Source organism: Ambystoma mexicanum (assembly GCF_040938575.1).
Source record: "Ambystoma mexicanum isolate Mex_15411 chromosome 12 unlocalized genomic scaffold, UKY_AmexF1_1 Mex_chr12_unloc.1, whole genome shotgun sequence".
Classification (NCBI taxonomy): domain Eukaryota; kingdom Metazoa; phylum Chordata; class Amphibia; order Caudata; family Ambystomatidae; genus Ambystoma; species Ambystoma mexicanum.
In genome coordinates this window covers 6,293,010-6,305,079 of record NW_027182322.1, presented here as the reverse complement: position 1 = coordinate 6,305,079, position 12,070 = coordinate 6,293,010, and the positions used below count along the sequence as shown (strand labels likewise).

The 12,070-nt window shown below is 46.0% G+C and overlaps 1 non-coding gene across 1 annotated transcript; it reads right to left on the bottom strand.

Moving 5' to 3' along the window:
- Positions 1-4,477: 4,477 nt before the first annotated feature.
- Positions 4,478-4,549, bottom strand: TRNAH-GUG (transfer RNA histidin (anticodon GUG)). Its single transcript has one exon. It is a non-coding gene; the product is annotated as a tRNA-His (tRNA).
- Positions 4,550-12,070: the final 7,521 nt, after the last annotated feature.

Sequence of the window (12,070 nt, the reverse complement as noted above, 5' to 3'; positions counted from 1 at the left end):
AGCCTGAGAGCAGGAAAGTGTGAGAGCAGTGATGGTCTTGTGAGAGTTTACAGCTGTTATTGACCCTGTCCCCTTCCATTGCAGAGTTTTCTCCCTATAAGAAGTGCAGAGGCTCCCTCCGGGGTGCTAATAGTACATTTATTTTTTTGCGCAGGACAAGTGCTCTTCACCAATTGCACGTGCCAAATCACCCGAAGGCCACCACCATAAAATTCAGGCATTCATGTTCATGCGTCCTCCATGTTATGTCCTTATAAAGGGATGCATGTTCATGATGACTCCATGTCACACCTGCATACAAGGATGCATGTTCATGCCGCCTCGTTCTCTTGGCTTCATACAGGGATTTTATCTCCTCCCTGTCTCACCCTCATGCAGGGATGCATGACCAATGCTCCTTCCCTTCTCGCCCGCATACATGGATGCACGTTCATGTCTCCTCGTTCTCTCGGCTTCATACGGGGATTTTATCTCCTCCCTGTCTCATCCTCAGGAAGGGATGCATGACCAATGCTCCTTACCATCTCGCCCGCATACATGGATGCACGTTCACGCCTCCTCCTTCTCTCGGCTTCATACGGGGATCATATCTCCTCTCTGTCTCACCCTCATGCAGGGATGCATGACCAATGCTCCTTCCTGTCTCGCCCGCATACATGGATGCACGTTCACGCCTCCTCCTTCTCTCGGCTTCATACGGGGATCATATCTCCTCCCTGTCTCACCCTCATGCAGGGATGCATGACCAATGCTCCTTCCCTTCTCGCCTGCATACATGGATACACGTTCACGCCTCCTCCTTCTCTCGGCTTCATACGGGGATCATATCTCCTCCCTGTCTCACCCTCATGCAGGGATGCATGACCAATGCTCCTTCCTGTCTCGCCCGCATACATGGATGCACGTTCACGCCTCCACCTTCTCTCGGCTTCATACGGGGATCATATCTCCTCCCTGTCTCACCATCATGCAGGGATGCATGACCAATGCTCCTTCCCTTCTCGCCTGCATACATGGATGCACGTTCACGCCTACTCCTTCTCTCGGCTTCATACGGGGATCATATCTCCTCAATGTCTCACCCTCACTTCCAACATGTGTAACTTCTTGTTCTCTTTGACGTCTGGGGCATGGGTGGCTACTGCACAGCTATAGATGTCGCCCACCTGCAAGGTGCTATGGAAAGCACTTTTCCACATTGGACGTGCTATATTAACCCCCTCTCCCCAAATACAATAAAAATAAAGAAATATATGTGCTTCCATAATGTCTACCTTCTAATGTTTCATATGTGTAAGCACATTGTCCTCCTCCTGACCACATTCTAAAACTATGTGCAAATTGTTCCTTCCATAAACTGTCACTTCCTTGGCCCTTTATTTATAATGACTGTTATACTCTCTCTCTTTCCGCCACAGTATAAAAAAGCCTAGCACACCTCATGATTGGACTAAGAAATTCCTGTCATTTAGTTGGAAATGATTTTCCCATTATCCCCAAAAACTCCTCACTGTGTCTAAGAACGCTTTTTTTCACCGGACAATACAGATCAGATTGACTTGAAAGGTCCTTTCACGCGACTACAGAATGCCTCTCATTCCACTAAAAGATACGCCTTTGCCTACAATAGCCTAGGACTAGACTATGAGTCCCAATGTAGAAAGACCACAAGTCCACAGATATGCCTGTTTATTTAAACATCTGTATTATCATCAGCGTGTGACTGTAAAGGCGGGACCTCGCGCTCTCTGTAACGCACTCCATTGGCAACATCAGTTAAATGTCGTTGGTTCAATCCGTCGCGGATGTTGTTTTTATTCCCATTTGTAACTGGGAAATACTGTCGCTGCAATACATATGTCTTAATCAAGATAGTGGTTATTGACATAAATGGCCATGTTATAATGTTTCATGTATTGCAAATGTCACCACATAATGCGCTCTTAATTAGATTTGGTTGAAATACATTACAGTCACCCGATGAAAAAGTGTGCAAAGAGCATTAAAGAAACAAAAGGTTCATAACAGTAACAGGACATATCGAATTGTTTCAGTCCTCCACAGAGATTGCCAATGTATTAATGGAAATTCTAAAATATCTGCCCAACTGCCGTGACATTGCCTCACCGCAATGCTGTGACTCGGATTCGAACCGAGGTTGCTGCAGCCACAACGCAGAGTACTAACCACTATATGATCACGGCGAGCTACTTGGGCTGCTACAATGTGACGTTCCACCTCTATCATAAGCTGTACTCCATCTGTGATGTCATGACTCATGTTTGAATTAAAGGTTGGTTGTGATGTTATCCATGAGAATAAGTGGACACCTGATCCCCAGTCACTTATTTAAGATCTCAATAATCAAGTCAGAATCCAAATGAAAGTCATCAAAGTGGAGCCAATTAGAAATAATATAGTTACACAAACCTGGCAATGGTGCGGCAGCCAGGGCCGATAATGGCCCGCCAGCCTGAGAGCAGGAAAGTGTGAGAGCAGTGATGGTCTTTTGAGAGTTTACAGCTGTTATTGACCCTGTCCCCTTCCATTGCAGAGTTTTCTCCCTATAAGAAGTGCAGAGGCCCCTCCGGGGAGCTAATAGTAAATTTATTTTTTTGCGCAGGAGAAGTGCTCTTCACCAATTGCACGTGCCAAATCACCCGAAGGCCACCACCATAAAATTCAGGCATTCATGTTCATGCGTCCTCCATGTTATGTCCTTATAAAGGGATGCATGTTCATGATGACTCCATGTCACACCTGCATACAAGGATGCATGTTCATGCCACCTCGTTCTCTTGGCTTCATACAGGGATTGTATCTCCTCCCTGTCTCACCCTCATGCAGGGATGCATGACCAATGCTCCTTCCCCTCTCGCCCGCATACATGGATGCACGTTCACGCCTACTCCTTCTCTCGGCTTCATACGGGGATCATATCTCCTCCCTGTCTCACCCTCATGCAGGGATGCATGACCAATGCTCCTTCCTGTCTCGCCCGCATACATGGATGCACGTTCACGCCTCCTCCTTCTCTCGGCTTCATACGGGGATCATATCTCCTCCCTGTCTCACCCTCATGCAGGGATGCATGACCAATGCTCCTTCTCGCCTGCATACATGGATGCACGTTCACGCCTCCTCCTTCTCTCGGCTTCATACGGGGATCATATCTCCTCCCTGTCTCACCCTCATGCAGGGATGCATGACCAACGCTCCTTCCTGTCTCGCCCGCATACATGGATGCACGTTCACGCCTCCTCCTTCTCTCGGCTTCATACGGGGATCATATCTCCTCCCTGTCTCACCCTCATGCAGGGATGCATGACCAATGCTCCTTCCCTTCTCGCCTGCATACATGGATGCACGTTCACGCCTCCTCCTTCTCTCGGCTTCATACGGGGATCATATCTCCTCAATGTCTCACCCTCACTTCCAACATGTGTAACTTCTTGTTCTCTTTGACGTCTGGGGCATGGGTGGCTACTGCACAGCTCTAGATGTCGCCCACCTGCAAGGTGCTATGGAAAGCACTTTTCCACATTGGACGTGCTATATTAACCCCCTCTCCCCAAATACAATAAAAATAAAGAAATATATGTGCTTCCATAATGTCTACCTTCTAATGTTTCATATTTGTAAGCACATTGTCCTCCTCCTGACCACATTCTAAAACTATGTGCAAATTGTTCCTTCCATAAACTGTCACTTCCTTGGCCCTTTATTTATAATGACTGTTATACTCTCTCTCTTTCCGCCACAGTATAAAAAAGCCTAGCACACCTCATGATTGGACTAAGAAATTCCTGTCATTTAGTTGGAAATGATTTTCCCATTATCCCCAAAAACTCCTCACTGTGTCTAAGAACGCTTTTTTTCACAGGACAATACAGATCAGATTGACTTGAAAGGTCCTTTCACGCGACTACAGAATGCCTCTCATTCCACTAAAAGATACGCCTTTGCCTACAATAGCCTAGGACTAGACTATGAGTCCCAATGTAGAAAGACCACAAGTCCACAGATATGCCTGTTTATTTAAACATCTGTATTATCATCAGCGTGTGACTGTAAAGGCGGGACCTCGCGCTCTCTGTAGCGCGCTCCATTGGCAACATCAGTTAAATGTCGTTGGTTCAATCCCTCGCGGATGTTGTTTTTATTCCCATTTGTAACTGGGAAATACTGTCGCTGCAATACATATGTCTTAATCAAGCTAGTGGTTATTGACGTAAATGGCAGTGTTATAATGTTTCATGTACTGCAAATGTCACCACATAATGCGCTCTTAATTAGATTTGGTTGAAATACATTACAGTCACCCGATGAAAAAGTGTGCAAAGAGCATTAAAGAAACAAAAGGTTCATAACAGTAACAGGACATATCGAATTGTTTCAGTCCTCCACAGAGATTGCCAATGTATTAATGGAAATTCTAAAATATCTGCCCAACTGCCGTGACATTGCCTCACCGCAATGCCGTGACTCGGATTCGAACCGAGGTTGCTGCAGCCACAACGCAGAGTACTAACCACTATACGATCACGGCGAGCTACTTGGGCTGCTACAATGTGACGTTCCACCTCTATCATAAGCTGTACTCCATCTGTGATGTCATGACTCATGTTTGAATTAAAGGTTGGTTGTGATGTTATCCATGAGAATAAGTGGACACCTGATCCCCAGTCACTTATTTAAGATCTCAATAATCAAGTCAGAATCCAAATGAAAGTCATCAAAGTGGAGCCAATTAGAAATAATATAGTTACACAAACCTGGCAATGGTGCGGCAGCCAGGGCCGATAATGGCCCGCCAGCCTGAGAGCAGGAAAGTGTGAGAGCAGTGATGGTCTTGTGAGAGTTTACAGCTGTTATTGACCCTGTCCCCTTCCATTGCAGAGTTTTCTCCCTATAAGAAGTGCAGAGGCTCCCTCCGGGGTGTTAATAGTAAATTTATTTTTTTGCGCAGGAGAAGTGCTCTTCACCAATTGCACGTGCCAAATCACCCGAAGGCCACCACCATAAAATTCAGGCATTCATGTTCATGCGTCCTCTATGTTATGTCCTTATAAAGGGATGCATTTTCATGATGACTCCATCTCACACCTGCATACAAGGATGCATGTTCATGCCACCTCGTTCTCTTGGCTTCATACAGGGATTTTATCTCCTCCCTGTCTCACCCTCCTGCAGGGATGCATGACCAATGCTCCTTCCCTTCTCGCCCGCATACATGGATGTACGTTCATGTCTCCTCGTTCTCTCGGCTTCATACAGGGATTTTATCTCCTCCCTGTCTCACCCTCAGGAAGGGATGCATGACCAATGCTCCTTCCCGTCTCGCCCGCATACATGGATGCACGTTCACGCCTCCTCCTTCTCTCGGCTTCATACGGGGATCATATCTCCTCCCTGTCTCACCCTCATGCAGGGATGCATGACCAATGCTCCTTCCCTTCTCGCCTGCATACATGGATGCACGTTCACGCCTCCTCCTTCTCTCGGCTTCATACGGGGATCATATCTCCTCCCTGTCTCACCCTCATGCAGGGATGCATGACCAACGCTCCTTCCTGTCTCGCCCGCATACATGGATGCACGTTCACGCCTCCTCCTTCTCTCGGCTTCATACGGGGATCATATCTCCTCCCTATCTCACCCTCATGCAGGGATGCATGACCAATGCTCCTTCCCTTCTCGCCTGCATACATGGATGCACGTTCACACCTCCTCCTTCTCTCGGCTTCATACGGGGATCATATCTCCTCAATGTCTCACCCTCACTTCCAACATGTGTAACTTCTTGTTCTCTTTGACGTCTGGGGCATGGGCGGCTACTGCACAGCTCTAGATGTCTCCCACCTGCAAGGTGCTATTGAAAGCACTTTTCCACATTGGATGTGCTATATTAACCCCCTATCCCCAAATACAATAAAAATAAAGAAATATATGTGCTTCCATAATGTCTACCTTCTAATGTTTCATATGTGTAAGCACATTGTCCTCCTCCTGACCACATTCTAAAACTATGTGCAAATTGTTCCTTCCATAAACTGTCACTTCCTTGGCCCTTTATTTATAATGACTGTTATACTCTCTCTCTTTCCACCACAGTATAAAAAAGCCTAGCACACCTCATGATTTGACTAAGAAATTCCTGTCATTTAGTTGGAAATGATTTTCCCATTATCCCCAAAAACTCCTCACTGTGTCTAAGAACGCTTTTTTTCACAGGACAATACAGATCAGATTGACTTGAAAGGTCCTTTCACGCGACTACAGAATGCCTCTCATTCCACTAAAAGATACGCCAGTGCCTACAATAGCCTAGGACTAGACTATGAGTCCCAATGTAGAAAGACCACAAGTCCACAGATATGCCTGTTTATTTAAACATCTGTATTATCATCAGCATGTGACTGTAAAGGCGGGACCTCGCGCTCTCTGTAACGCTCTCCATTGGCAACATCAGTTAAATGTCGTTGGTTCAATCCCTCGCGGATGTTGTTTTTATTCCCATTTGTAACTGGGAAATACTGTCGCTGCAATACATATGTCTTAATCAAGCTAGTGGTTATTGACGTAAATGGCAGTGTTATAATGTTTCATGTACTGCAAATGTCACCACATAATGCGCTCTTAATTAGATTTGGTTGAAATACATTACAGTCACCCGATGAAAAAGTGTGCAAAGAGCATTAAAGAAACAAAAGGTTCATAACAGTAACAGGACAAATCGAATTGTTTCAGTCCTCCACAGAGATTGCCAATGTATTAATGGAAATTCTAAAATATCTGCCCAACTGCCGTGACATTGCCTCACCGCAATGCCGTGACTCAGATTCGATCCGAGGTTGCTGCGGCCACAACGCAGAGTACTAACCACTATACGATCACGGCGAGCTACTTGGGCTGCTACAATGTGACGTTCCACCTCTATCATAAGCTGTACTCCATCTGTGATGTCATGACTCATGTTTGAATTAAAGGTTGGTTGTGATGTTATCCATGAGAATACGTGGACACCTGATCCCCAGTCACTTATTTAAGATCTCAATAATCAAGTCAGAATCCAAATGAAAGTCATCAAAGTGGAGCCAATTAGAAATAATATAGTTACACAAACTTGGCAATGGTGCGGCAGCCAGGGCCGATAATGGCCCGCCAGCCTGAGAGCAGGAAAGTGTGAGAGCAGTGATGGTCTTGTGAGAGTTTACAGCTGTTATTGACCCTGTCCCCTTCCATTGCAGAGTTTTCTCCCTATAAGAAGTGCAGAGGCTCCCTCCGGGGTGCTAATAGTAAATTTATTTTTTTGCACAGGAGAAGTGCTCTTCGCCAATTGCACGTGACAAATCACCCGATGGCCACCACCATAAAATTCAGGCATTCATGTTCATGCGTCCTCCATGTTATGTCCTTATAAAGGGATGCATGTTCATGATGACTCCATGTCACACCTGCATACAAGGATGCATGTTCATGCCGCCTCGTTCTCTTGGCTTCATACAGGGATTTTATCTCCTCCCTGTCTCACCCTCATGCAGGGATGCATGACCAATGCTCCTTCCCTTCTCGCCCGCATACATGGATGCACGTTCATGTCTTCTCGTTCTCTCGGCTTCATACGGGGATTTTATCTCCTCCCTGTCTCACCCTCAGGAAGGGATGCATGACCAATGCTCCTTCCCGTCTCGCCCGCATACATGGATGCACGTTCACGCCTCCTCCTTCTCTCGGCTTCATACGGGGATCATATCTCCTCCCTGTCTCACCCTCATGCAGGGATGCATGACCAATGCTCCTTCCTGTCTCGCCCGCATACATGGATGCACGTTCACGCCTCCTCCTTCTCTCGGCTTCATACGGGGATCATATCTCCTCCCTGTCTCACCCTCATGCAGGGATGCATGACCAATGCTCCTTCCCCTCTCGCCTGCATACATGGATGCACGTTCACGCCTCCTCCTTCTCTCGGCTTCATACGGGGATCATATCTCCTCCCTGTCTATCCCTCATGCAAGGATGCATGACCAACGCTCCTTCCTGTCTCGCCCGCATACATGGATGCACGTTCACGCCTCCTCCTTCTCTCGGCTTCATACGGGGATCATATCTCCTCCCTGTCTCACCCTCATGCAGGGATGCATGACCAATGCTCCTTCCCTTCTCGCCTGCATACATGGATGCACGTTCACGCCTCCTCCTTCTCTCGGCTTCATACGGGGATCATATCTCCTCAATGTCTCACCCTCACTTCCAACATGTGTAACTTCTTGTTCTCTTTGACGTCTGGGGCATCGGTGGCTACTGCACAGCTCTAGATGTTGCCCACATGCAAGGTGCTATGGAAAGCACTTTTCCACATTGGACGTGCTATATTAACCCCCTCTCCCCAAATACAATAAAAATAAAGAAATATATGTGCTTCCATAATGTCTACCTTCTAATGTTTCATATGTGTAAGCACATTGTCCTCCTCCTGACCACATTCTAAAACTATGTGCAAATTGTTCCTTCCATAAACTGTCACTTCCTTGGCCCTTTATTTATAATGACTGTTATACTCTCTCTCTTTCCGCCACAGTATAAAAAGCCTAGCACACCTCATGATTGGACTAAGAAATTCCTGTCATTTAGTTGGAAATGATTTTCCCATTATCCCCAAAAACTCCTCACTGTGTCTAAGAACGCTTTTTTTCACAGGACAATACAGATCAGATTGACTTGAAAGGTCCTTTCACGCGACTACAGAATGCCTCTCATTCCACTAAAAGATACGCCAGTGCCTACAATAGCCTAGGACTAGACTATGAGTCCCAATGTAGAAAGACCAAAAGTCCACAGATATGCCTGTTTATTTAAACATCTGTATTATCATCAGCGTGTGACTGTAAAGGCGGGACCTCGCGCTCTCTGTAACGCGCTCCATTGGCAACATCAGTTAAATGTCGTTGGTTCAATCCCTCGCGTATGTTGTTTTTATTCCCATTTGTAACTGGGAAATACTGTCGCTGCAATACATATGTCTTAATCAAGCTAGTGGTTATTGACGTAAATGGCAGTGTTACAATGTTTCATGTACTGCAAATGTCACCACATAATGCGCTCTTAATTAGATTTGGTTGAAATACATTACAGTCACCCGATGAAAAAGTGTGCAAAGAGCATTAAAGAAACAAAAGGTTCATAACAGTAACAGGACATATCGAATTGTTTCAGTCCTCCACAGAGATTGCCAATGTATTAATGGAAATTCTAAAATATTTGCCCAACTGCCGTGACATTGCCTCACCGCAATGCCGTGCGAACCGAGGTTGCTGCGGCCACAACGCAGAGTACTAACCACTATACGATCACGGCGAGCTACTTGGGCTGCTACAATGTGACGTTCCACCTCTATCATAAGCTGTACTCCATCTGTGATGTCATGACTCATGTTTGAATTAAAGGTTGGTTGTGATGTTATCCATGAGAATAAGTGGACACCTGATCCCCAGTCACTTATTTAAGATCTCAATAATCAAGTCAGAATCCAAATGAAAGTCAAAAAGTGGAGCCAATTAGAAATAATATAGTTACACAAACCTGGCAATGGTGCGGCAGCCATGGCCGATAATGGCCCGCCAGCCTGAGAGCAGGAAAGTGTGAGAGCAGTGATGGTCTTGTGAGAGTTTACAGCTGTTATTGACCCTGTCCCCTTCCATTGCAGAGTTTTCTCCCTATAAGAAGTGCAGAGGCTCCCTCCGGGGTGCTAATAGTACATTTATTTTTTTGCGCAGGAGAAGTGCTCTTCACCAATTGCACGTGCCAAATCACCCGAAGGCCACCACCATAAAATTCAGGCATTCATGTTCATGCGTCCTCCATGTTATGTCCTTATAAAGGGATGCATGTTCATGATGACTCCATGTCACACCTGCATACAAGGATGCATGTTCATGCCGCCTCGTTCTCTTGGCTTCATACAGGGATTTTATCTCCTCCCTGTCTCACCCTCATGCAGGGATGCATGACCAATGCTCCTTCCCTTCTCGCCCGCATACATGGATGCACGTTCATGTCTCCTCGTTCTCTCGGCTTCATACAGGGATTTTATCTCCTCCCTGTCTCACCCTCAGGAAGGGATGCATGACCAATGCTCCTTCCCGTCTCGCCGCATACATGGATGCACATTCACGCCTCCTCCTTCTCTCGGCTTCATACGGGGATCATATCTCCTCCCTGTCTCACCCTCATGCAGGGATGCATGACCAATGCTCCTTCCTGTCTCGCCCGCATACATGGATGCACGTTCACGCCTCCTCCTTCTCTCGGCTTCATACGGGGATCATATCTCCTCCCTGTCTCACCCTCATGCAGGGATGCATGACCAATGCTCCTTCCCTTCTCGCCTGCATACATGGATGCACGTTCACCCCTCCTCCTTCTCTCGGCTTCATACGGGGATCATATCTCCTCCCTGTCTCACCCTCATGCAGGGATGCATGACCAACGCTCCTTCCTGTCTCGCCCGCATACATGGCTGCACGTTCACGCCTCCTCCTTCTCTCGGCTTCATACGGGGATCATATCTCCTCCCTGTCTCACCCTCATGCAGGGATGCATGACTAATGCTCCTTCCCTTCTCGCCTGCATACATGGATGCACGTTCACGCCTCCTCCTTCTCTCGGCTTCATACGGGGATCATATCTCCTCAATGTCTCACCCTCACTTCCAACATGTGTAACTTCTTGTTCTCTTTGACGTCTGGGGCATGGGTGGCTACTGCACAGCTCTAGATGTCGCCCACCTGCAAGGTGCTATTGAAAGCACTTTTCCACATTGGACGTGCTATATTAACCCCCTCTCCCCAAATACAATAAAAATAAAGAAATATATGTGCTTCCATAATGTCTACCTTCTAATGTTTCATATGTGTAAGCACATTGTCCTCCTCCTGACCACATTCTAAAACTATGTGCAAATTGTTCCTTCCATAAACTGTCACTTCCTTGGCCCTTTATTTATAATGACTGTTATACTCTCTCTCTTTCCGCCACAGTATAAAAAAGCCTAGCACACCTCATGATTGGACTAAGAAATTCCTGTCATTTAGTTGGAAATGATTTTCCCATTATCCCCAAAAACTCCTCACTGTGTCTAAGAACGCTTTTTTTCACAGGACAATACAGATCAGATTGACTTGAAAGGTCCTTTCACGCGACTACAGAATGTCTCTCATTCCACTAAAAGATACGCCAGTGCCTACAATAGCCTAGGACTAGACTATGAGTCCCAATGTAGAAAGACCACAAGTCCACAGATATGCCTGTTTATTTAAACATCTGTATTATCATCATCGTGTGACTGTAAAGGCGGGACCTCGCGCTCTCTGTAACACGCTCCATTGGCAACATCAGTTAAATGTCGTTGGTTCAATCCCTCGCGGATGTTGTTTTTATTCCCATTTGTAACTGGGAAATACTGTTGCTGCAATACATATGTCTTAATCAAGCTAGTGGTTATTGACGTAAATGGCAGTGTTATAATGTTTCATGTACTGCAAATGTCACCACATAATGCGCTCTTAATTAGATTTGGTTGAAATACATTACAGTCACCCATGAAAAAGTGTGCAAAGAGCATTAAAGAAACAAAAGGTTCATAACAGTAACAGGACATATCGAATTGTTTCAGTCCTCCACAGAGATTGCCAATGTATTAATGGAAATTCTAAAATATTTGCCCAACTGCCGTGACATTGCCTCACCGCAATGCCGTGCGAACCGAGGTTGCTGCGGCCACAACGCAGAGTACTAACCACTATACGATCACGGCGAGCTACTTGGGCTGCTACAATGTGACGTTCCACCTCTATCATAAGCTGTACTCCATCTGTGATGTCATGACTCATGTTTGAATTAAAGGTTGGTTGTGATGTTATCCATGAGAATAAGTGGACACCTGATCCCCAGTCACTTATTTAAGATCTCAATAATCAAGTCAGAATCCAAATGAAAGTCATCAAAGTGGAGCCAATTAGAAATAATATAGTTACACAAACCTGGCAATGGTGCGGCAGCCATGGCC